This window comes from Macaca fascicularis, chromosome 12, assembly GCF_037993035.2.
Source record: "Macaca fascicularis isolate 582-1 chromosome 12, T2T-MFA8v1.1".
NCBI classification, from domain to species: domain Eukaryota; kingdom Metazoa; phylum Chordata; class Mammalia; order Primates; family Cercopithecidae; genus Macaca; species Macaca fascicularis.
The window spans coordinates 73,268,611-73,291,863 of NC_088386.1; the positions used below are offsets into that span (position 1 = coordinate 73,268,611).

At 41.7% G+C, this 23,253-nt stretch overlaps 1 protein-coding gene across 2 annotated transcripts in view; it reads right to left on the reverse strand.

Annotated features, from left to right (window-relative positions):
• The window catches only part of PDE11A (phosphodiesterase 11A), a 464,879-nt gene that overhangs the window by 102,278 nt on the left and 339,348 nt on the right, over window positions 1-23,253 (reverse strand). The window lies entirely within an intron of this gene.

The window sequence follows — 23,253 nt, forward strand, 5'->3', positions numbered from 1 at the left end:
CTCTGGCTGCTCTAAGCATTCCAGAAAACACATCATTAATCCTTCCTTCCCAACTCTATGCTCCTCCATAGGTGGAGCTTAGTTTTCCATGTACTTGTAATTAATTCAACCCCAAAACTCTCTACCAGTTGTCTAAGTCTCCTCTCAAAATGTTCATATGCTTTGGGCATTCCATCAGTTTCACGAATAAATTACTCCTGGAACTTCCTGCATTTCTCGAATCTAGACCAACTATCTTCTATGTCTGATATGTAGTTTTCATCCTAGGATACTCCTTCACCGTAATTATGGGGATGTCTTTCTCTCTCTCTTTTGTTTCTCTAGCCCACATCTTTCTCTTTCTTGGTTTCTCCTCTCATTTTGGTGAGACACATCCTCTAACAGATTCCCAAGAAAAGGTATGAGGTAGATTTGTGAGGCCGTGCAGTCTGAAATGTTTTTGTATTACTGTCACATTTCATTAACAGTTTGTCTAGGTAAGATTTCTAGGTTGGAAATCATTCTATTAGAATGTTAAAGGCATTGCTCTTTGATCTTTTGAGCAGTCAGAAGCTATTCTGGGCTATTATACTTTGAAAATAACTCCCCCTCCTACCCAGTTTGTGTAGAATTTTTTTGCTTCAAGAGTTCTGAAATGTCATGGAAATGTGCCTTTGTGTGAGTTTATTTTCATTTATTATCCTAGGCACTTTGTAAGCCTTTTTCTTTCTTTCTTTCTTTCTTTTTTCCCCCAGTGTATCTATTACAGGTTTTTGCTTTATAGTTACCATGAGGCTTAGCTTTAGCTGTAGTAAATTATTTTAAAGGCTTATCTTTAGCTATAATAAATTATTAAGATGACATCTTAATTCTGATTACAAAAAAAGAGAGAAAAAACAATACTTAATTCCATCCCCCGCTGCATTTTGATTTTTTGTTGTCACTTTAAACCTTACTTTTTAAAAAAAATTTATTATACTTTAAGTTCTAGGGTACATGTGCACAACATGTAGGTTTATCACATATGCAAACATGTGCCATATTGGTTTGCTGCACTCATTAACTCATCATTTACATTAGGTATATCTCCTAATGCTATCCCCCCTTCCCCCACCCCACGACAGACCCCGGTGTGTGATGTTCCCCACCCTGTGACCAACTGTCTCATTGTTCGATTCCCACCTATGAGTGAGAACATGTGGTGTTTGGTTGTAAGCCCATTTCTTAATTGGAAAATTATGTCTTTTAATTCTAGAAAAACATTTTAAAATAAGCTCTTTGAAGATTTCTTCTTCTCTTTTATTTTTCTGGAATTCTCTTAACTTGATCTTTGGACTGGTTTGTCTTTCTTTTCTTTTCTTTTCTCTTCTCTTTTCTCTTCTTTCTTCTTTCTTTCTTTCCTTTCTCTTTTCTTTTAGTTTTAATTTTCTTTTTCTTTCATGCTTTTCATTTCTCATATGTTTTATTTCTTTTCCTTTTTGCTCTGTTTTCTAGGAAATTTCTTCTTACTGTTGAGATTTTAATACCATGGTTTTCATTCTAAGAACTCTTCTTTTGTTGTCTGGATATTCCTTTTTATATAATTTTAATAGCACCCTAATTTTATTTCACAGATACAATATTTTCTCTTACCTGCCTGAGGATGTGAATGACAATTCTATTTGTCATTTTCTTCTCCTCTTATAATTTGCTTCACTCTCTGTATTTTGTTTTAGTCTCTTTTTTAAAATTGTGGTACAAATACTGTACTGTGTACAGTACAGTATTGTTAACTATATGCACATTGTCAAACAACAGATCTCTAGAACTTTTTCATCTTGCATGGCTGTAACTCCATACCTATTAAACAACTCCCCATTTCCTCCTCCTCCCAGCTACTGGCAACCACCATTTTTTCTGTTTCTATGAGTTTGATTACTCTACTTCATACAAGTAGAATCATGCAATATTTGTCTTTTTTGTCATTGGCTTATTTGACTTAGCATAATGTCCTCAAAGTTTATCCATGTTAAAGCATATGACAGGTTTTCTTTTCTTAAAAAACTGAATAATATTCCATTGTATGCATATACCACATCTTTGTTCTATTCATCAATCAATGGTTTCATCTCTTTCTTCATCAGCCAACTTTCAATAAATTATTTTAATACATTAGAGGCTTTAGAAATATTAGAGGTTTTCCTCAGTGGCCTGGTAATCTTTAGTTTTCCACTCCTGTGTAAAAGTGGGGCTCTAAAAGTTTCTATTGGAGCTTCTGGGGGCTTCTCTGTAGGGGGAATGTGTCTGACCTGGGGAAGCCACCAAATGTCAGCGTCTTTGTGTCTTTACTCTTTAGCTACTCAGAATCCCCAGAGAAGAGTCTTCTGGCTGGAGCCTAGTGGGGAAGCAGGTTGGAGGAGGAGTCTCATTGGTCTCCTGTTCATTCAGTCCTCCTGTTTTCACCCTGCACACCCACCCTCATGCTCTGCACTGACAATCCCCTAACCCAAAGACCCACGATTATACTCTCTCCAGACGACAAGCCTCTAGTCTTTATGGAGTGGGGAGTAGAACAAAGGATCTGGGGCTCTAACTGCTTCTTAAGACTCTCTGTTTTCCTGTTTATAAGCCCATCTTCATTTGCACTTCCAAAGGTACTTAATTAGTCAATTCCTGAGCTATTTGTGGGGAGGAGTCTATGGTATAAATCTGCTTGCCTCTCAGCTTTTCCTATTGCTAGGTTAATTTGGCTGTCTTGAGTTTGCTAAATTACTTCCTATTCATCCATCTGTTTTCCAGCGTCCAAAATTTTGTCACTGTTAAGTCCCTTCCCAATTTCTTTGGCTTTGAGAATTTATGCATAAAAAAAAAAAACCTTTATTTTTGTTTCAGTAGTGCATGGGGAGACAACAAAAGAAAATGGGTGTAGTTGATCTATCATCTTTATCCAAAAATCAATGAAGTTATCTTTAGTAAATGATACCTAGGATGGTCAGCTTGGAGAACTCAGAAGGAAGCCAGCCTTTAGTCTGTAGGCCCTTTGTTTCTATGTACACAGGCCTGGCTGCAGGCATGTAAATCTCTTTCTCTTATTCTGTGCCCCTGTGGGTTCACGTTTGCCAGTTATTAGGCTGTAACAATCTTAGAGGCAGATGCCATGTTTTTTGTTTTGTTTTTTTTTTTCTTAGAGAAGCTCCAGAACAATTCTTTACTCCTATCATGTGTTTGAGGGTTTGTAAATAGAGAATACCAAGATCTCAGAAATATCTGTGCTTGCTATAATTTGTTCCAACTCAAAATCAAATGTTAGTGAAAAAACACTTTTCAAGAGATAGAGGTCCCATCCCAAAAGACACAAATCTTTCTGGTCTCAGGAGAGAAGTTTGGTTCTGAATTGGCAAAGGAGGCTGAACCTTGTTACAGTTTGAACCTTGTTTCCAAAGAAGCAGAAATGGTGATACAGGCAGCACTGCTCCACTCCAGGTGGCCCCTGTCTTGTAGATTATTAATAGTGTATTCCCTGATACCATTATAAATCCTCTACCTTTCAAAGGCACTAAATTCACTTAATTATCTTAAAAATTAAAGAATATAGGAATTTTTTTCATTATGAAATGTTAATGGAAAGGAAATAAGAACATTAGGTTGAAAATGTAAAATGACCTCTGGTTCACCAAGACCCATCCTTATTGACCTTGTCTTTTTTTCCCCTAATAGGTTGATTGATCCGTGGTTAAATCATACCGGTCTGTAGATCACGCTGAGCCCTGCCATAAACCCTTGCTGGCACGTGTAGATGAAAGAAAGTTCCAAGCCTTTCAGGAATGACCATTTTCAGCTATTTTGAGAAGTCTGGGTAGTTTTCATCCTCACATTTCTGGGTTCAAGAGCAGGTTCTGGAGAAAACTATGAAGAGTAACAGGCAGTATGTATCTTGAGCAGACAAGCATAGAGCTCTGGTCTGCAAAAGATTTGGGAATAGCCTTCCATTGACAAATTCCTTGTTATAGAGACACAGTGCTCCCTGTTGCTTCCAGTAAACAGAAAATGAGATTGCATCTTCCAAACCTATAATTACTCTAGCCATAAGATATTAACAAAACAAATCAAAGTCAATTTCTTCAAGTGTCAGTCTTCAACTTTTAAATATTTATAAGGTGTCATATCCCTAAATCAAAGAGGAGTGCCACAATCCAAAATAACTACTGAATTAATAGCCAGGAAATAACATTTGGATAAAAGAACCATTTACTTTACTGCAGCAATAAATGAAAACATAGAATTATGAGTCCTGGAGCTAATTTGAATAATGTTCAAGAAGTGAGACTCTAGCTGGCTGAAAGTACCTGATATCCTTTGACCATTCCTCTTCTTTGTTTGGGTCTTAATAGTTAAGTGGTTATCAAAGGGAGTCATAAAACTGCCTCCTCTAAAATTGAAAAGGTAGCTTTACAAAGAGGCCATAAAATCTTAAAATATAATCCTGGATCCCTTGACACATGAATATTACATTTTGTGATGCTCAGAAAATGGGAAGAAACAACAAAGTGGGTGGTAGTCCAGCCTTGGCAATTCAAAGGAAAATTGACTTGTTGCTAATTCCAGCCTACTCACTGTCTTAATCCTCTGGACAAAAGCCCTAGTCAGGGGCTTTACGATTCTGGGATTAATGGAGACAGGAGGTTGAGCTGTGGTGATGTGGAAGGGACAGTAAAGTTCTTTCTTTTGCCAATATAATTATAGCCTTTATTATGTGCCAGATACTGTTTTAGTATTATACTTTGCATATACTCACCCATTTGATGTTCACAAGAACCCTACAAGCTTGGGAATAGTTTTAATTCTATGTTATGATGAGGCAACTGAAATAGATAATGAATAAGTTGGTCAAATTTGCACAGTGTGATTGGCAGAGGCAGATTTGAACCTGGGGAGCTTTGTGCTAGAGATTGGTCCTAACCATCACATTGCCTCTCAAAATGGGCCTATGCCAAGCAAGGGTCCCCCTTTCTGTATTATGCAAACTAACTTGGGTGCACCGTGGCTGACGTTTGGGATTTATATCCAGATGACTAGCTTTTCAATCCGTTTTTTATTATGAGCAGCCTGGACCCATGTGAGGGACAATGTTTCTGTCTTTACTTATATAAAACTCACTTGGGAAAGTTTCTAAATTCACAACTGACTTTGGAATGAACCCAAATTGTTACTTTGTGTTGATTACAGCTAACCCAGAATCAACTCAAATACTCCCAAGATGATGCTGAAAAAATAACTTGTCTTCTGGGGGAGCAAACAATGAGGAGGTGACAAAGGAGGAGATATATGGTATTAGCAGAGCAGCAATGTTATGAAAAAGTAAGCGTTTTTGTTTGATCCCAGGAGTTTGAGGCTGCAATACACTATGATCATGCCTGTGAATAGCCACTGCATACACTCCAGCCTGGGCAACATAGTGAAACCCCACCTCTTAAAAAAAGCAGGATTTAAATTATTCTGGCAATTGTTTTCTCTTGATGTCATTCATTAAATTTGCCTTGTAGTTGCCTAGAACACTCTTCATGACAGATACGGGCTCCCATCCTACCTTTAACACTTACTTGGCTGAGTGGCAGTGGGCAAGAAACTGAAGTAAGCCTCAGATTGAGCATTCTTTGTACAAACAATCACAAAATTGTGTTGCATGGCTGTTGTGAGGAGCGAATGAAATAATGCACACAGAGCCTAGCCCAGTGCTTGAAAATAGGAAATACTAAATAACGGTGCTGGCATACTGGCGCTTGACATTGGTGTGTTGTTGTTATGCTCATTATGATTTTGTAGCAGCCCCATAGAAGGATAGGGTGAGTGGAGAAGATTTTGGTACCTAGACTCTGAAGAGCCAAGCTCTATCCTCTGCCCCAGGAGACCTCCCAGTGTAATCCATTGTAATTCAGTACACATGTATTGCGCACCTAATTGTATGCCAGGCACTGGCATACACTGTGGTTATGTTTGTAAAATCAGCGTTGTCCCTGTGCTCGTAGCCTGTCAGAGGATGCAGAGAAACAAACAGGCAATTACAGAACAGTACGGGTTAAAAGCTGCGATGGGGGATGGGGGAAACACGGGACTCCACAGGAACCCTTGGGAGAGTTTAGTGAAATACATTCGGCTTCACGTTCCTGCCTTAATTCCAAACTGTCATTAAACCTCAGCTTTATAAAGTACATCTAGTAATTTAAACAGTTAAAAAATAGTTACTATGATCAAAAATGTTTAAAGGTCATAGAGCATGACCTAAGAAAAGCTGTGGACTCCATTCCTGAGACGCTCACTGCCTGCTCAAGAAGAAAGAATAAACAATGATTCGTGGTAAAACAAAACAAAACAAAACCAGAGGCATAAAGTTCAGAGGCAACAACAGGAGTGAGCGTATGAGATGCCAAGAAGCACAATGGAGGAGGACCATCTGATGTGGGCATTGGAGGGTGAATACAAGTTCACTAGGAGAATGAGTAAGGAAACATGGCGGAGAACAGCACTGCCGAAAAGAGTTTCAGTCTCCCCTGAAGATGGTGCAATACCAGGAGGCACAGACAGAGGGCCCCATTTTTAACAAAAACAAACAAACAAACAAAAAAACCCAAAACAGTGCTTGGTCACAGAGATCCAAGACTTCCTCTAAGAGGCGTGGACCCCTTGGCTGCCTGAACAACTGTAAAACTTGAGTTCATCCAAGTAAAGGGCACCCGCTTTGCCAAGCTCCAGTGGCCTCGGACCACAGTGCAGGTGTCTGGCTTGCATGTGACTCCAGGACTGACCTCTGTTCACTGTCCATGCCAGGTTGACTCCCTCGACCCCTGGCAGTGACCAGTCTCCATTCTCTATGGTCAAACCTCCCAGAACTTCCCCTTTGAAGCTCTGGTCCCAATTTTAGTTGCGGCAGGTAACAAATGTGTGGGCCCTTTTCGTATGGGAAAGCATTGTCAGTGTTTCCTTTTCCCTTTCTTTGCTGCACTCAACAGCAAACCCTTTCTTTCCTCTACTGGGAAAAGTTGAAGACAAGACCAAGCAACTATCTGTGTCCTCCAGGGAAAAGGAATTTGTTTTCGGTTGAGTGGGATTCTGGGTCTAATGGGCCGTCAGTTATCTGTTTTGAAAGAACCAGGGGAAAAGAGAGAGTACTCTAGAGCCAGAAGGAAGGAAGGACGTGCTCCTGGGGGAGATAAGTAAGAGAGGAAGGGCCAGGCGTGGTGGCTTACGCCTGTAATCCCAGCACTTTGGGAGGCCGAGGCAGGTGGATCACCTGAGGTCAGGAGTTTGAGACCAGCCTGGACAACATGGTGAAACGCCATCTCTACTGAAAATACAAAATTTAATACAAAAATTAGCCGGGTGTGGTGGTGGGCACCCGTAATCCCAGCTACTCAGGAGGCTGAGGCAGGAGAATTGCTTAAACCCAGGAGGTGGAGTTTGCAGTGAGCACTGCACTCCAGCCAGGGTGACAGAGTGAGACTCCATCTCAAAAAGAAAGAAAGAAAGAGAGAGAGAGAGAGAGAAAGAGAGAGAGAGACAGAGGAATTTCCTCCCTTTCACAGAGATACAGGAATGGGGAAAGAGAGGGAAGGAGAAAGCCCCTGGGAGCATGGCTGCTGATCCTCGTGCATTTACCTAGAAAGTGGATGCACCTAGCAAAGGACCCCCATGAAGGCAAAGGACTCCCATGTTGGAGCTCCCATGAGCTAAGTGACAGTTGAATCAGATGGACTGTCCCACGTTTGTTTAAGTTGAAACCTCTCATTATTTGCACTGAAGAGTTCACCAGCTCTTCCTCCCATGGAAGAGTGGTGAGGACTTTAGCTCATCAGCGTCCAGCAGCTCACCCACTGACCACTCAATGGGAATGACACCTGTTTGGGCAATGCACCCTTGCTCAGTCACCAAACGCCCAATACCTACAAGCACCAATAAAGCCAAGAAAGAGGCCGGGTGTGGTGGCTCACGCCTGTAATCCCAGCACTTTGGGAGGCCGAGGTGGGTGGATCACTTGAGGTCGGGAGTTCGAGACCAGCCTGACCAATGTGGAAAAACCCTGTCTCTACTAAAAATACAAAAATTAGCTGGGCATGGTGGCACATGCCTGTAATCCCAGGTACTCTGGAGACTGAGGCAGGAGAATCACTTTAACCCAGGAGGCAGAGGTTGCGGTTGCGGTGAGCCGAGATCACGCCATTGCACTCCAGCCCAGGCAACAAGAGTGAAACTCCGCCTCAAAAAATAAATAAATAAATAAATTAAATAAAAATAAATAAATAAATAAATAAATAAAATAAAGCACATTATTGGCTGGGTGTGGTGGCTCACACCTGTAATCCCAGCACTGTGGGAGGCCGAGGTGGTCAGATCATGAGGTCAGGAGTGAGAGACCATCTTGGCTAACACGGTGAAACCCCGTCTCTACTAAAAATACAAAAAAAAAAAAAAAAAGAAAAAATTAGCTGGGTGTGGTGGTGGGTGCCTGTAGTCCCAGCTACTCGGGAGGCTGAGGCGGGAGAATGGCATGAGCCTGGGAGGCGGAGCTTGCAGTGAGCCGAGATCACACCACTGCACTCTAGCATGGGTGACAGAGCGAGACTCTATCTCAAAAAAAATAAAAAATAAAAAATAAAAAAATTGCCAAGAAAGAGGGGCAGGGTTCTGGATAGCTACAACCTATCAGAATGCTGGGAGGGTGGGAGTGGGAGGGTTGGAGTGGGAGGTGGAGAAGGCTTGCACACTTGAACTAGGTTGGGAAGCTGAAATGAAGAAGCTCAAAACTTCCTGAGAGCCAAGGCAGTGGTTAATGATGTCCCTGCTCCATCAATAATGTGTTGTGTAATTATTGTTGAAAGTCTGATGGACAAGGATAGGATGTGTCTGTCTTGTTTACTTTGTGTCCTAAGTGCTCATCACAGTCTTCACCACAATAGGCAGTACCTGGCACATGGGAGAAACTCATTAAGTACTTATCAGATGTATGAATGAAGGCTTGATAATCCTGCTGAAAGTCATCTTACTAGTTTTTCCCAAACCATGCCATGTTATCCCCTGGTGAATTTGAGGTTGTGTGAAGTTTTTGCCAACCACCCTGGTGAATAGCTCACACTTAGATACACATGCACATGGAAATCCAAGATCAGGTAATATAGGTGAGTCAAGTTGCCTTCTAAGTTTGTGTGAATCCAATGCTCCATTTTTTATACATCACTGGGGCAGTTTGTAGTAGAAAACACATAGAAGAGTCCCTAACCCTGTGACCCTAATCTTCAAGTTCCAATCTGAGCTCACCAGCTGGGTGACTCTGAGGTTAGCCTGCTTCATCCCTCCAAGAAAAAGGTGGGTCCTTGCAGGGTGGATGTGTGAGTGCAGCATGGTGGCTCTGTGAGTTTGTCATGAATTTCTTATAGTGTCCTTCTTTCTATGTCTTAGTAGCAGGAAAGTGATGGAAGGAAGGAAGTGCTCTTGGGGGAGATAAGAGGCAGTTAAGCTTGTGTTGACTGCATTACACATCAAGGTTTAGAGATGTGAGATAAGAATTCCTGAAAGATGATGCTGCCAGTCAAGCATGATCTTTCTAGCTCAGAGATTGCCGCCTTTTGTCTTGGTCCTTTCCAGAACTACCATGCCCTCCATATACTGCTTCTTAACTCACATGCTCGGTTGAATCTTAATGGCTTCCTGCCTACCTCAACCTCAACCTGCTGCACTGTGGGTCTTTCTTGAGTCCTCACTGACCCTTCCTGCTGCAGCCTCACCAGAGAGAGGGAAGGCACAACCACGTTGCTTCTTCCATATTCCATGGTGCTTGGTAGCACACAGGCATGAGACAACAATTCAATGACTGTTTCAGTGACTAGGCAGAAAAAGAAGAAACAAAGAAAATAATGAGAGAACTTGTTCACCAGCAGGAAATGAGGCTGTCTGGGAACATTGGCCTCTAGAGATGGACCAGGGTTTGTAAACTAATAATAGAGACCACATGAGTTGGTTTAGCACTTTAGCGTCAAACAGCTAAGCCTAATGAACATCATATTCCCTTGTTTCTGTAGTTTAAAATGTCAAGTTTATCAAAGCATTGCCAGTAACAATAAGTCAAAGGAACACGCCAACACTAATATGGAACCAAGCTCTTAACACACAAAAGACAGCAAGGGGCATCAAGCCTCAAGGTCTGTGAAATGGTAGAGAACAATGTTAGAAGGCAAAGGGAACTGGAGGCTCAACTTCCTGTTTCTATCATTTTGTTCAAGGTTAACCTGATCTTGTCCTGCTTGTACAGGGGTGATGAGTGCCAACGGTCCTGTTACAAAGTACTGCATCCCACCGTGGAGCAAAGCCAGTGAAGGGTGAAACCAGAACCTTGGGGTTAGACTTAGTAGCTAATGGCAATAGTGGGCCACCTTGAGGATGAAGAGGACAGTGCAGAGCCACTGCCAGGAGAGGGGTTTTGTTTGAGTTTTCTATTCATGTTACTAACTGGATCCCATGCTCTTCCTCAATCTTGTCCTGTACCCCAAGCTCCCATATTTTGGCCTGCTATTTGGAGATAGCAGTGTACTCTGTCGCCAGTGACACATGAGGCTAGTTACCCAATCATCACATTCCAGTGAACTGGTCAGAAGAAATGTCTCAAAATCTATGCATTCAATATAAACACTTTCTCATCCTGTGCATCAAAAAGTATCATAGAGCCTCTTTGTCACTTCCAAAACAAAGCATCTCTTTGCTGTTGTCTCAACATTAAGTGTCTTCTTAGAGAAAAATAGACTCTCGTTTCCACGTTTTTCATTGTCCCTCTATGCAGCAAGATAAATAAGAATTTATATACTTTTACTTACAAATCCAGTAAATATTTATATTGTTTTTTGCCATAAAAGCACATGAAGCATTTTAAGAGAGGTTTCTACTCTTAGGACTGAATAAAGTCACCACTCGCAGTGAAGAAGTAATCTATCAAGTGAGGCAAAGCGGGGTGTGTGTCCTGATTCCTGAGCCACAATTCCCTGTCTTGAATTGTACCTGGATTTATTCTTGGCTGGCTGCTGGTCTTCCTGAACACACACACAAGTACATGCATGCACACAATGTCATGAACACATTTTGTGTTTAATCTGCTCTTTGACTTCTCTCAGATATTTTATTAGTCCATTCTGTCTTCAGTTCTGGTAGACTGTTATTCCACACTGACAAACATTTAATTTTGCCTGGATTGTGTTGTTGGTGAAATATGTTAGTATCTGATTTAAGCTGAATATGGTGGACAGAGCAAAACTACCTTGGAAATGAAATTATATTTGAATAACTCATACAAAGGTCAGTGAAGATATTCATAAATTTAACAACTCTAATAGCTTTAATTTAAAAAATTAAGAACTCAACCATGTTTAGACGGGTTGACCAGTTTTGTTAGTGCTGGGTGGAACACGCATTAGAATTTTTTTTCATCATGGTGCATTTATTAAGACATATTGTGTATCAAGCATTGTGCTAAGTGCTTTATACTATTTCACTTAATCTTGCAACAACCCCATGGGTAAGATTCTATCACGAGTCCCAGTTTAGCCTCCATAGCACAGATGAAGCAACTGAGGTTAAGAAGATAAACAACTTTCTCAAGGTCACATAACTAGAACACTGCTGGGACTAGAAATCAAATCCAATGAATCTAGCCCTGCCCTCTGTGTTTGTAACCACTACCCCATATTGTTCACACAATCGTTTGAATGCCTCTTAGCTTAGATCCACTGTGACACAGCATGGAATTATTGCTTCCAGAGATTTTCTTCCATGCAGCCTTAAAAAACTTATTTATTTTTGTGGTCTTTGTGAATCTGTCTCTCATCATTCGTAAGTTCCATAAGGAAAGGATTAAGATTCTCAAATGTCAGCAATTATCATAGCCTAGTACTTTTCTCATGGCTAGTACTTAATAAATGTGGGTTGGTGGGATGCCAAGTGCATAACCTCCCGAGCCAAACAGATGTGCATTTGAATCTGAGTTTGCTGCGTGCTAAAGCCATGGCCTTGGGCATCAGTGTCCTATTCCGAGATGGGAACACAATGATAACTATCTTACAGTCATTGAAAAACTTACGTGAGACAAAATACTTGGCACAGTGCCAGGTTCATAGGCGGCCCTCAGTACACGACAGTGTGTTAGTCCGCAAAATACTACAAACTGGGTGGCTTAGACAACAGAAATTTATTTTTCCACAGTTCCAAGGAAGCTGGAAGTGCAAAAGCAAGGTATTGGCAGGTTTAGTTTCTCTTGAGGTCTATCTCCTTGGCTTGTGGATGGCTGTGTGCTCACATGGCCTTCTCTCTGTACATGTGCACCTCTGCTGTCTTTTCCCCTTCTTGTAGGACACCAGTCATTGGATTAGGGCTCAACCATATGACTTCATTTAGCCTTAATGACCTCTTTAAAACCCCTATCTCCAAATACAGTCATATTCTCAGGTACTAGGAATTAGTGCCTCAACATATGAATTTGGGAGTGGGGAATAAACAATTTGGTCCATAACAGACAGTTATCATTATTGCAAATGAATTGAGCACTAACTATCTAGAAATTCAAAATAAATGTTCCATGTCAGACCCAAGAATTGTGGTCCCTTTAAAGTGTCCTGATTGCAATTCTAGTTCTTCCTCTCCTTGGTGCCTTAGAGAAGGCAACCTAGAAAGGCTTTTTCTCTTTAGGGAACTGCACCATATTCACTCTTGGAAAGAAATATATTCAATATGGGTTTATCCAAGATACACTGGAGGAAAACATGATACATCAAGTCCAAGTTAAAGATAAGAACCTGGTGTGATGGCTCATGCCTGTAATCCTAACCCTTTGGAAGGCCAAGGCAGGAGGTTCACTTGAAGCCAGGAGTTGAGAGACTAGCCTGGGCAAGATCCTGTCTGTACAGAAAAAAAGTTAGCCGGTCACAGTGGTGCATGCCTGCAGTCCCAGCTACTTGGGAGGCTGATGTGGGAGGATTGCTTAAGCCCAGGAGTTCAGGGCTGCAGTGAGCTAGGATCACAACACTGCACTGCAGCAGCCTTGGTAACAGAGTGAGACACTGTCTCTTAAGAAAAAAAAAAAAAAAAAGATACGGATCAGAGAACTGTAACCTTGTCAAATGTGATTATCAGGCTGCCCGGTCTGCCAGGGAAGGAGACCCTCTTGTGGAGAGCTGGCAGTGGAGTGCTTCTCCAGTCTAATAATCTTATTGAGTGCACCCTCCCTTACCATGCCTAGGTTCCTATCATTATACTCCCTGTATCTAGAGAAAATTATACATGACTGTCCTGTTGAGAAAAGGTCCAGGAAAGATTTTCCCTTCTCAGGGAGCCCTAGTGTGACAATCCCAGTTTGTCTCACCCCATCTAGCTCTACGGAACCCCTGGCCTGCAGCTCTAATCCTCTCTATTGCCCCTGACGAAGTCCTTCTTGGTGCCTCTAAGCATAGGCAATGTCTGTCACTTCGATCTTCCCTTACATTTTGTCCTTTTCTCCCCTACAGTATTTACCATAGACTGCTCTCCATCGAAGTTGCTGTGCAGTCAACCACTCACTCAGTTCATTTGACAAATACTTAGTGAGGGCTTGCTATGTATCAGGTACCTTGCCAGAGGCTGCACAGGTATCTATGCATCCCATGAGACAGGGACTCTCTGAAGAGCAGGACAGAACAGAAACTGTGTTTGCCTCATTTTTGTACCAGCTAGAGAGTCCATCCCTTGGCAAGGCTGTCCCTAAATGTTAGCTAAATTCAACGGACAGATGTGAAAAGGGACTTTCTCTGAGAACACTTTCCTCAGGAGGAAGATGAGGCTAGGAAAGCAAAAGGAGGCAATGTCTTGAGATCTGAAGAAAAGCTCCATTTCCAAAAGTCAGTAGAGGTAATGGAGGTCCCGATTCTTAATTCCCGTCCTGAGAAGGGAGGCCACAGCTAAGAGAAGAGGTGGCAGAGCCAGCAAGAGGAAAGTGTTAGGGACCAGTCCCAGAGCACAAGCGAAACGATCAAGCAGCTAAGTATCAGTTGCTCTTCCTACTCTGATGCTTCTGGAATTCATGGGTAATGTGTTTCTGAATTCGCCTCCTGCTTCTGCATAAACAACAACATGATTTAATGATGTAGAGAGTCATTTGATAAAGCTGTCGATAATGATTTTTCTTTAGCTCTCCTTTGGGACAAGGAAAGGGAAAGAATCAAAGCTTAATACAGATGCTGATTACAGAAACCAGGGGTGAAACTCAAGTTTTAAATAAGTGTACTTATTTTCTGTTAAACTCTCATAGTTTCTGAGAGTTACAGGATCACTGATGGTTAGCACCACACAAAGGTTAAATGTGCAAATACTGATCTCTTGGTTTCAGCTGTGAAAGAAAAGAGATAAGAACAAGGACATAGAAAGAGGGCATACAAATTGTAAGATGAAGGACAGGAAAGTGAAGGGTGAGGGAAAGAAATTGGGTCATCAAGGGCTCACTGAGCACCAACGATATGCCTTGAACTGTGCAAGCACTGGATGACAGGGCACAGGGTAGAAATGCCTGCACAACTCTCAGATAAAAGGGCACAGGGTAGAGATGTCAGGAAAATCAACTTCACTTCGTCTAGGATGGCCAAGAAGTTATACTTCACTCAGATCCCTTGAAGATAAATTAAAAGGAAGGGAATTAGCATTTTTTAAGTGGCTACCACCTGCAGCTAGTTTCTTGTTGAATTCACACCCTTATAAGGCTTAGAGAGTTAGCTAACTTGCTGGTAAGAAGTTGCAATAAGTTATGACTATATTACAAACCTAAAGGGAAAAGGTGGGGAGTGGAGTAGAGTAAGAATTTTGACAGTTTTACAACTCTAACACCCAGAAATCAGGAAGGGGTGATTGAATAGGGCTATGCATGAAATTCAAGTTGGAAATGAGAGAATGTGTGAGCAGAAGACCCTAAAATCTCTGCCAGCCTTGACTGGATGAGATAACTTTTGCTTTTTAGGTATCTGTATCACTCAGAAAGAAAGATAAGCTAGCTACCACCTGGGGTCCACCTGGGGCTTTCCTCCCCTCCTCTCCTCCTCTGCCCCTGCCCAGCAGTGAAGCCAAACAAGAAAGGGAATAGTACGGCTGGAGACTGAAAAGTTAAGACCAAATGGGGACTCTGGTTCAAGAAACAGAGGGGAGGAGAAAACCTTGAACCTATAAAACAGAAAAAGCTGGAGGTATTGGGGGAAGGGAATAAAGGGATGAGTGCAAGCGGAAGAGTTATTAAGTTGGGGATAGGAGGATGAGAGACATGCTCTAGCTACCTTGCAGGGTGTCCCTGAAGTCTATCTGTGATAATCTGCCTGGGGGAGACTGTGCCAAGCAGTTGGACCTCTGATTGTTTCGTGCCTTTTTTTTGACTATACAACTTTAGAGAGATCAGCATGAACTTAAAGTATGTTCAAACTTCCTTCAGATTCCTTTGTGCATGTTTGCTCTGTGGAGGGCAGGAAAAGAAAGGACATCTCCCACCTGCCTGAATCACTGATTGCTGAGATACCGCCAGCCATGAGGTGTAGGAGGTCAATGGTCCAGTTCACCTTATTCAATCACTATCTATCAGGTGGTTTTCCCTACTGGGTCTCTTAATGGGGATAATTTCTGAAAGGGATGCTTTCCTGATCAATGGCTGTGATGAATGGCATTATTTCCAGTGCCCACTCTTCTACATGTGAGAGGATTCTACATGTACATGTATTACAATGTGACCCTGGGCCTCCCACAGGATGACGACATTTACCTGTTCAATGACTTCAAGCTTGGCCGTGACTTGCTTTGGCCAATAGAATGTGAGTAGGTTGATATATGCTCTCTCACACGTGCACGCATGGGGCAGAAACCATAGGGTTTATCATACGGTTTTGCTAGCTCTCTTGTTTTATTCCTTCTGCCATAAGAATGGCACGTTTCAGATGGGGCTTCTACTTCAGCCTGAATCCTGGATGAAGGAGCAACACAGCCACAGCCAACCCATCGCTCAAATGTAGTGAGAGCTAGAAACAAACCTTTGCAGTGCTTCTTTCCACAGCATAGCCTAGTGAAAGTTGCTATCATGACAATTTTCTCTGTGTGCCCTCCTCATTTTACATTGCCCCAGCATTTTTAGGTCCAGTGTCTGTAATAAAGGATATTCATTCCTTTTCACAAATATCTTTTCTTCTTATCCCAAGTTATAGAAGACCATGTCACAAAAAAATCATGGCATGAAAGAGAGAGAAACTGGTATATTGAGAAAGAAGGAGAAACTCAGTATATCTCAGGTCTCTGGAAGAGCTAGCATTTCGGGTATAAAAGCACAGTGGCCAGAACTCTTACCAGGGCATATTCTGTCCCAACCACATCTAAAATGGCCTCCTATTCCCCTAGGCAGAAGCATCAGCTTCCAGCCTAAATCAGTGGCTCTGCTGCTCAGTCCTGTTTTAGATTCACCTAGAGAATGCATCAACTCAGATTCCCAGGACCCACTTTGAGAGTCTGATTCAGTAAGTCTAGGACGGGACCTAGAATCCTTATTTCTTCAACATTCCTCAGGTGATGCCAGTGAGGTGCCAGGGTGGGAAGCCAGGACTAGCCCCACTCCACTGGCAGGCTTGCTGGGCCTTAAGAGTGCCAGCAAAGCCCAGTCCCTGAAGGATTCTGTCTGAGGCTGGTGTGAGATGCTGCTCATCTGGGCCAGATGAGAGCCCAGGCCTTGTGCTGGAGAGCCCTAGGAATTCTAGGAACACCCTGCCCCCAGTGGTCCTTCTTGGCAGGAGGACAGCAATAGCATATGTGAGTGTATTTGTTTTCCTAGCCCTCTTGTATACTTTGCCCACTACAACTTGTCAGGCAGGCTGAGTCCTCCTCCACCCCTGACAGGTGGGGATGGCATGCCTGCTGAGGAGACCAGGGATCCCAAGAGGTCTTCTGCTGATGTCTCCATAGAGGTTGATAACCCCCTGCCTGTGAACTCACTGCTTACCTGTGAGGCCTCAGTGCCTTTCAATAGTTCTTGGACTGCTGCCCTTGAAGTCTCCCAGGAGTCAGACCTGAGCCTCAAGGAACAAAGGAAAATAACAATGCATAGGAAGAACCCAGCCACCAGAGAGACATAGAGCTGCTGGGGGAGACAGAAGACAATTTGCGTGTCATCATAATCATCACATCTAAGGGTTAAAGCAGGACAAATGGGACTAAAAATGAGACTTTCTAAAAAAAAATTAGTAGGTAAATTGAAGAAGATGGTTCTTGTTGAGATCTGAAGTAGTGAGTTGAAAGATTAAGTGGAAGAAATATACTGAAGCATAAAAAGATGTAAAAATTTGGAAATCTGGAGGGAAAATACAAAACACTTGAGGAATAGATCCAGGAGGAAAAGGAACAAACACCAGAAATTCCAGAAGAAAAAAAAAAGGAACCTACTGAGGAAATAAAATAACTAAACAAACCAAAATAAGCCATTTCCCTAAACCAAGGAAAGACCAGAGTCTCTAGAAACAATGAAAATGACCTATACTCAGGCATATTCTGATATCACATCTAAGGTAGAAGGAAAAAGAATCTACAAGCTGCCAAATGGAGACAATGCATAACTTAAATAGGAAAAAGAATCAGTCTGATATTTGATCTCTCAAGGCAAACTTCGAAGCTAAAAGATAACATCTATGGACATATGAGACAAAAGAATTGCAACCCTAGATTCCCATGCCCAGCAAAGACAGGCTTCACTTGCCAGCATGAGAGAAAGAGATTTGTGACTGGGTAAGGCAGAGCTTCTAACCATACAAGTAAGACTGAACAGAGACTCTGAGGGTGAGAGGGGAAGAGGGGAGGAAAAAGGTGGTGAGAATGAAACTTGCAATATAGAGAACTAAACCTAAATGTGAGGTAATAAAAGATTGACTGGGATTATCTAACATTAGTGTCAAACAAGGATTGCTGAAATAAGATAGATATTGACCACGAGGAGAAACTAAGAACTATCTGAAAGTATTAAACAATGACAGAAAAACAGGATAGAGGCAGGGTATGAAGTGGGCAGGCACAGGAGAGGAGAAAAGGAGGAAAAGAAAGCATTCTGTAATGTCAGCTGGATGGAGGCCAGAAGTAGACATGTTCTAAAGTTTTATTGTGGTGGTGCAAGAGCCCTGGGAAACACTGACCTGTTGTCTCCGTGTAACAGTACTCTGAGGGTAGGATTCTCACTAGTAGAGGAGAAAGTAAAGAACAGCTTGAAAAGCGTCAGAGATTTTGTCAGGTACCAGCTTCATTGCTCCTGAAATATAGCCAGCGTTCCCTAGACTGTGCCTTGTTTTGACAACTTGGCTCCTGTTTCTAAATTCACCCCACCTCTGGGAACCACCCTGTTCTGACTTTGGTGCTCTACTTTGGACACATTTGCTTTTGGCTCTGAACTCCCAGCAGCCTGGTCTCCAGCCTCCGTGCCCCTCAAGTCACACACTTCACCTCTACATGAGATGGGTGGCACAACGAGTTTGCTGTGGAGCATCTGGGCCAAGTCCAAAATGGCTCTGGGTCTCCTACTCTTGAAGGAAAGTAAAGAAGTCAATTCTGCTGGTGTTCCATACTGCTCTCTTGAACTAGTTTAAAACCTTAGAGATGCTGGAATCATCCTTTTCACCTTTCTCCTTTCCTCTTCCACTTCCATCCCCACCCAGGATCCAATACTGAAGGTTCCATTTTGAATTCTGGGTTCTCAGGCAACATATGGCCTGCCTTTTATTGTATTGCCTGTAGCATTTGGGGATTTCAGGAAAGCCTTTGAGAGACCTTGGTCTCATCCCCAGCTCAGCTCATGAGAAACAAACAAGAGACTGACTGTGGGCCTCTGAGTATCACTCAGAACACCTGAAAATGATAGTAGGCCGACCCCTGCTTGTCTAATGCTAGAGAGGTCGAATAACTTGCCCCAGGTGAGAGCACCTGTCGGTGGCAGAGCCAGGATTAGAATCTACCATTTCCAGTCCAGACCCTCCCAATCCTCTAGTCCTTGCCAAGTCCCCTTTCAATCTGAGGCAGAATTTACCAACATTCAGGATGCCCTGCTCAATCTCTCTCTGAGATCGGACTCTAATTGGTAGCACTGTGTACCTTGTGTCTGGAATATGAGGCATTCAGATCATAATGGTCATACTTCTACTCTTATGTCAAGAAAGCTCCAGCACATGGAAACACGTTTAATAAATCCAATGTACTTTTAAAGTTGGAATTACCATGTTTTGCCTCTATGAGGATGATTCGATTAAACAGAAATTCTAGATGGAGTCCATTTTTTGGACTCATACAGGAGTCCTGCATGCTAACCCATCAAATAAAGAGAGTAGACAGATTGTAAATGTATCTTCTGAAAATGAATCAAGTCATATTTCTCTTCATTCTGGTTACTCTTGTAAAGAGACAGCAGGTGAATAAAGCCCTTTTTCTATCTTATCTATTTGTGTATTATTAAACAGTGAGATCTTGCAATGCCTCTGCCTCCTAGCAACAGTGTACTGGTAATTTTTGGAAGAGTCATGAACTACAGAGTGAATGAAAAAAGCTTCTTGCTCTTATCTAGTTTTGTGGGATATAAACTATAGGCATGAGACAGCAGTTATTTTTTTATTCTTTTAAAGGTCACAAAGGATAAATGATTACAATAACATTTCACCCACTGACTCTAGATTTTTACTAGTAAATCCTGATATTGATTTCAAAAGCTGCAAATCTTTAATTCAAACATTTCTGATCGGACCATAAATCCTGAAAATCAAATCTTTTTCTGAATGAAGGATCTATGAAAATAGATGATGGATTTCATGGGCTGTCAAAGCAAAAATGTTACATTTCATAGTTTGTCATTGAATATGATATAAAACACCTACAGGTAGGTAATTTATATTGATAAAATTATTATTCTTCAACATTGGAAACTCTTTTCTGGGGAATAAAAATAAAATATAAAAATAGCTTTTGGCACAACTAGAAATTTTGTGCTTTAGAATTAGATAGTGGAAAATAATGTGGATAAATGCCAAAAGCCATTTTCTTTAAGTCAAATACAGTGTGTGCTATTGCAAGGATAGGCCAGGCTGGACTGCGTTTCCCATCAGACACTACTCATCAGACACACTAGATGGGTAGACCCATCTACCATTATTTTTGCTGGAAATACAGCAGGTTTTTGCTGTTGTTGTTGTTGTCAGAGAAGGTCTCTCACACTCTGTTGCCCAGGCTGGAGAGTACAGTGGCACAACCATAGTTCACGGTAATCTCAGACTCTTGGGATCAAGCAACTCTCCTGCCTTGGCCTCGTAAAGTGCTGGGATTACAGGCATGAGCCACTGTAGGAGTTCATATTCTAACTCTCCTTTTTGTTGTTGTTGTTATTGTCCTTTTTTATATATCCTTCCCAGAGGTTAAAAAACATTAGATTTATATTTCAGTCAGGTTAAGTATGCCCAAAGTTATTCTTTCCTTTCTGGGTAGTGATTGTGAGATTAAGAAGCTAGTTAGCTTTGCTGTTTTCTATGGCTATTGCAGTGGGCCATACTCCAGTCAGCTTTCTCATCAATAAATGTGTCACAAAGAGGATGATTAAAGAAATGTGACCAGATCAGGCAATTCTAACACCACAGCTCCCCAGACAACTAAGAGTTGTTTTAATGATTAAATTAAGATAACACATGTAATCTGGCACATAGTAAGTGCTCAACTAATGATAGCAATAATGGTAATGCAAATTATTATTATTATTTTCATTATACCTAATGATTCTAAGGCCCTTGGCATGGAGTATGGTCACTAGTTTAACATGACTTAGAAATTGCTCATGGTTATATATTACCAACTACAAATGGAAAAACGACATTGTTGGAAAGACAGTAAGTCAGATATTCAGGGAATATGCAGGCTTATATTAGGAAGGGAAGATGCAGGCTCAAAGAGCTCCCTTCTCAGATCCTGAAAACTAGAGTTTGGGTTTCATTTACAACAGTACATAATCTCAGCTGCACATTAGAAACCTTGCCACTGCTGCTCAGTAAAATACAAATCACTGACTACCCGTTTTTATTTTAGGCAGTTAGATAGTTAGTACATCGTTAATTTCTGCACATACTCAAGCTCAACATCACTGTCAGTTCGGTTTTATTTCCACCTCCTTTCAGAGATCCCTGGCTGGAGGTAAAGACTTGCTCTCTGAGTGTCTCTGGGTATATTAAGGCAATATGAATCTTTAGGAGCTCCCCTTCTTTGGGGGCAATTTATAACTCAAAACAGCAACAAATTTTCTTTTCAGGGTGGAAATACTATAAAAAATGAAGCAGCTTTGAAATATACATTACTGTAATGAAAGTGACTTACTCTTTGGAAATTCCTGAGATAAGTCTTTATTGCAACCATTATTTAATGATGAGCATAATAATTAAAGGCTTGTTCTCAAAATAATATCAGTGCCAGGATCTGGATGGTTCTGCGGCATTTCAGATTACAGAGTATGGCCACTGGTGGATGCCTCGGCTCAAGACTCTCTCTACCTTTCTTTTGACAATGTGAGGCCAAGGCCAAGGCCAAGTCCGAGGCCAGCATGTGCTTAGACTGGTGTTCCCTAGCACATTGTTAGAGAAGCCACCAGCTGATGGGCTTCCTAAAAGGTGTGGTCAAAACTGGCTGGGTAAAGTTAGTACTCTACCATTTGAGGCACAATGCCCACAAGGGTAGAAAGTCTCAGAAATTGTACAGTAAACACCTGTTTAACTTTATGTAATATAGCTTTTTAAAATTTTTATTTTAGTACCAAAACACTTTTTGTGGGCATGTGGCACATCTATTAATATTCTGTGGAGCAGTGTTCTATGAGATACCAGTTTGGAAAATATTAGCTAGATCTGTGCTTTTCATTCCTAGCTCTATTATGGAATCACCTGGGGGCTCCAAAAGTATATCAATTCTGGCCCACTGCCCAGCTTATTTTAAATTGGTCTGGGGTGACATCCAGGTATTGGTATTATTTTCAAAGGCTCCCTTCCCTAGGCAAGTCTAATGTCCAGCCAGAGCTGAGAGCCACTGATGGAAGCCTCTCACTTATGCATCCCAATTATCCCCTTTCTAGTGCATACAGTCATAGTGAGTAAGAAAAAAAAAAAAAAAGAAAAGCTCTCCAAAGCTCTGATGTGTCTGAGAAAGAAGCTTTTCCTGGGGTCAGATCTGGATCTACTCACTGATCTTGGAGTTTTAGCTGATACGTGGATTTGCCTGTTCATGGACTTACTTCCTATCACACTTCCTTCTCCTTGGTGGTTGTCATTTTCAGCAGGAAGGGACAGGCTGCCTGCTCCACCCAGAAAACCTACACCTGCCAATATACCAACTTTACGTAAATGACTAGTAGCGCTTCCTCACAAAAAATGATGAGAACCTCTGCTGTAGGTAAACATTCCAAGACTTTATCTACAATTTATGAAAGCCTTTCTCCCATTGATCTGGCAGGTCCTGGAAGCCCCAGAAATGTCCATATCATTAGTGCAGTTTCCCTGGGAAATGGGAGCTGGGGAAGAAGCCTGGGAGGTGGAGCCTCAGAAAGCTGTGTCTAATGTAGATTTCTAGCTTTAAATTTGTTCCTTGTGTCTGAGATTTTCTAGAGTTTTACTGGAAGAGAAAACCCATTTCTTCTCTTCTTTAAATAAGAAACAAAAATTTACTGATTAAGCAAGACCAGAGAGAAAAACGAGATGACTTTGTAGACTCATTTTATAATATTCTAAACAAATGAGATTCATCTTATTTAAGAGTACAGGAGAAACAGGCACTTAATATTTATTGAGCATCTACGATGTGCTAGGATAAATATAGGTTTTTTCATATTTCCATCTTATTTAATCCTGACACAACCCCTTGAGGTGGTTCTTCTGTTCTCACTTTTGTGACTGTGGAAAGGGAGGCCCACAGGGGTTAAGGTGTTGCCCACAGTGGGATGTGAGACAGAGCTGGGACTTGAACCCACATCTAGTGATGGTGACGGTCAAATCAGAGCCAGATGAGGCAGTTTCCCACCTTTGCAGCACTCACCATAAGAAACAGAACGTGAAAAACTGCAACCTGAGATCAGTTACCTGTTGAGAGCTCAGGTTTTCCATCCAGCCTGCATCATGACTCTCAGTGTATTTCATATCATCTCCAAAATAGTATCTGAATTTTATAAGCATTTTCTCTTCAATGTTCTACTCTGGGCTTTGGAACAGAAGAAGGGTTAATGCT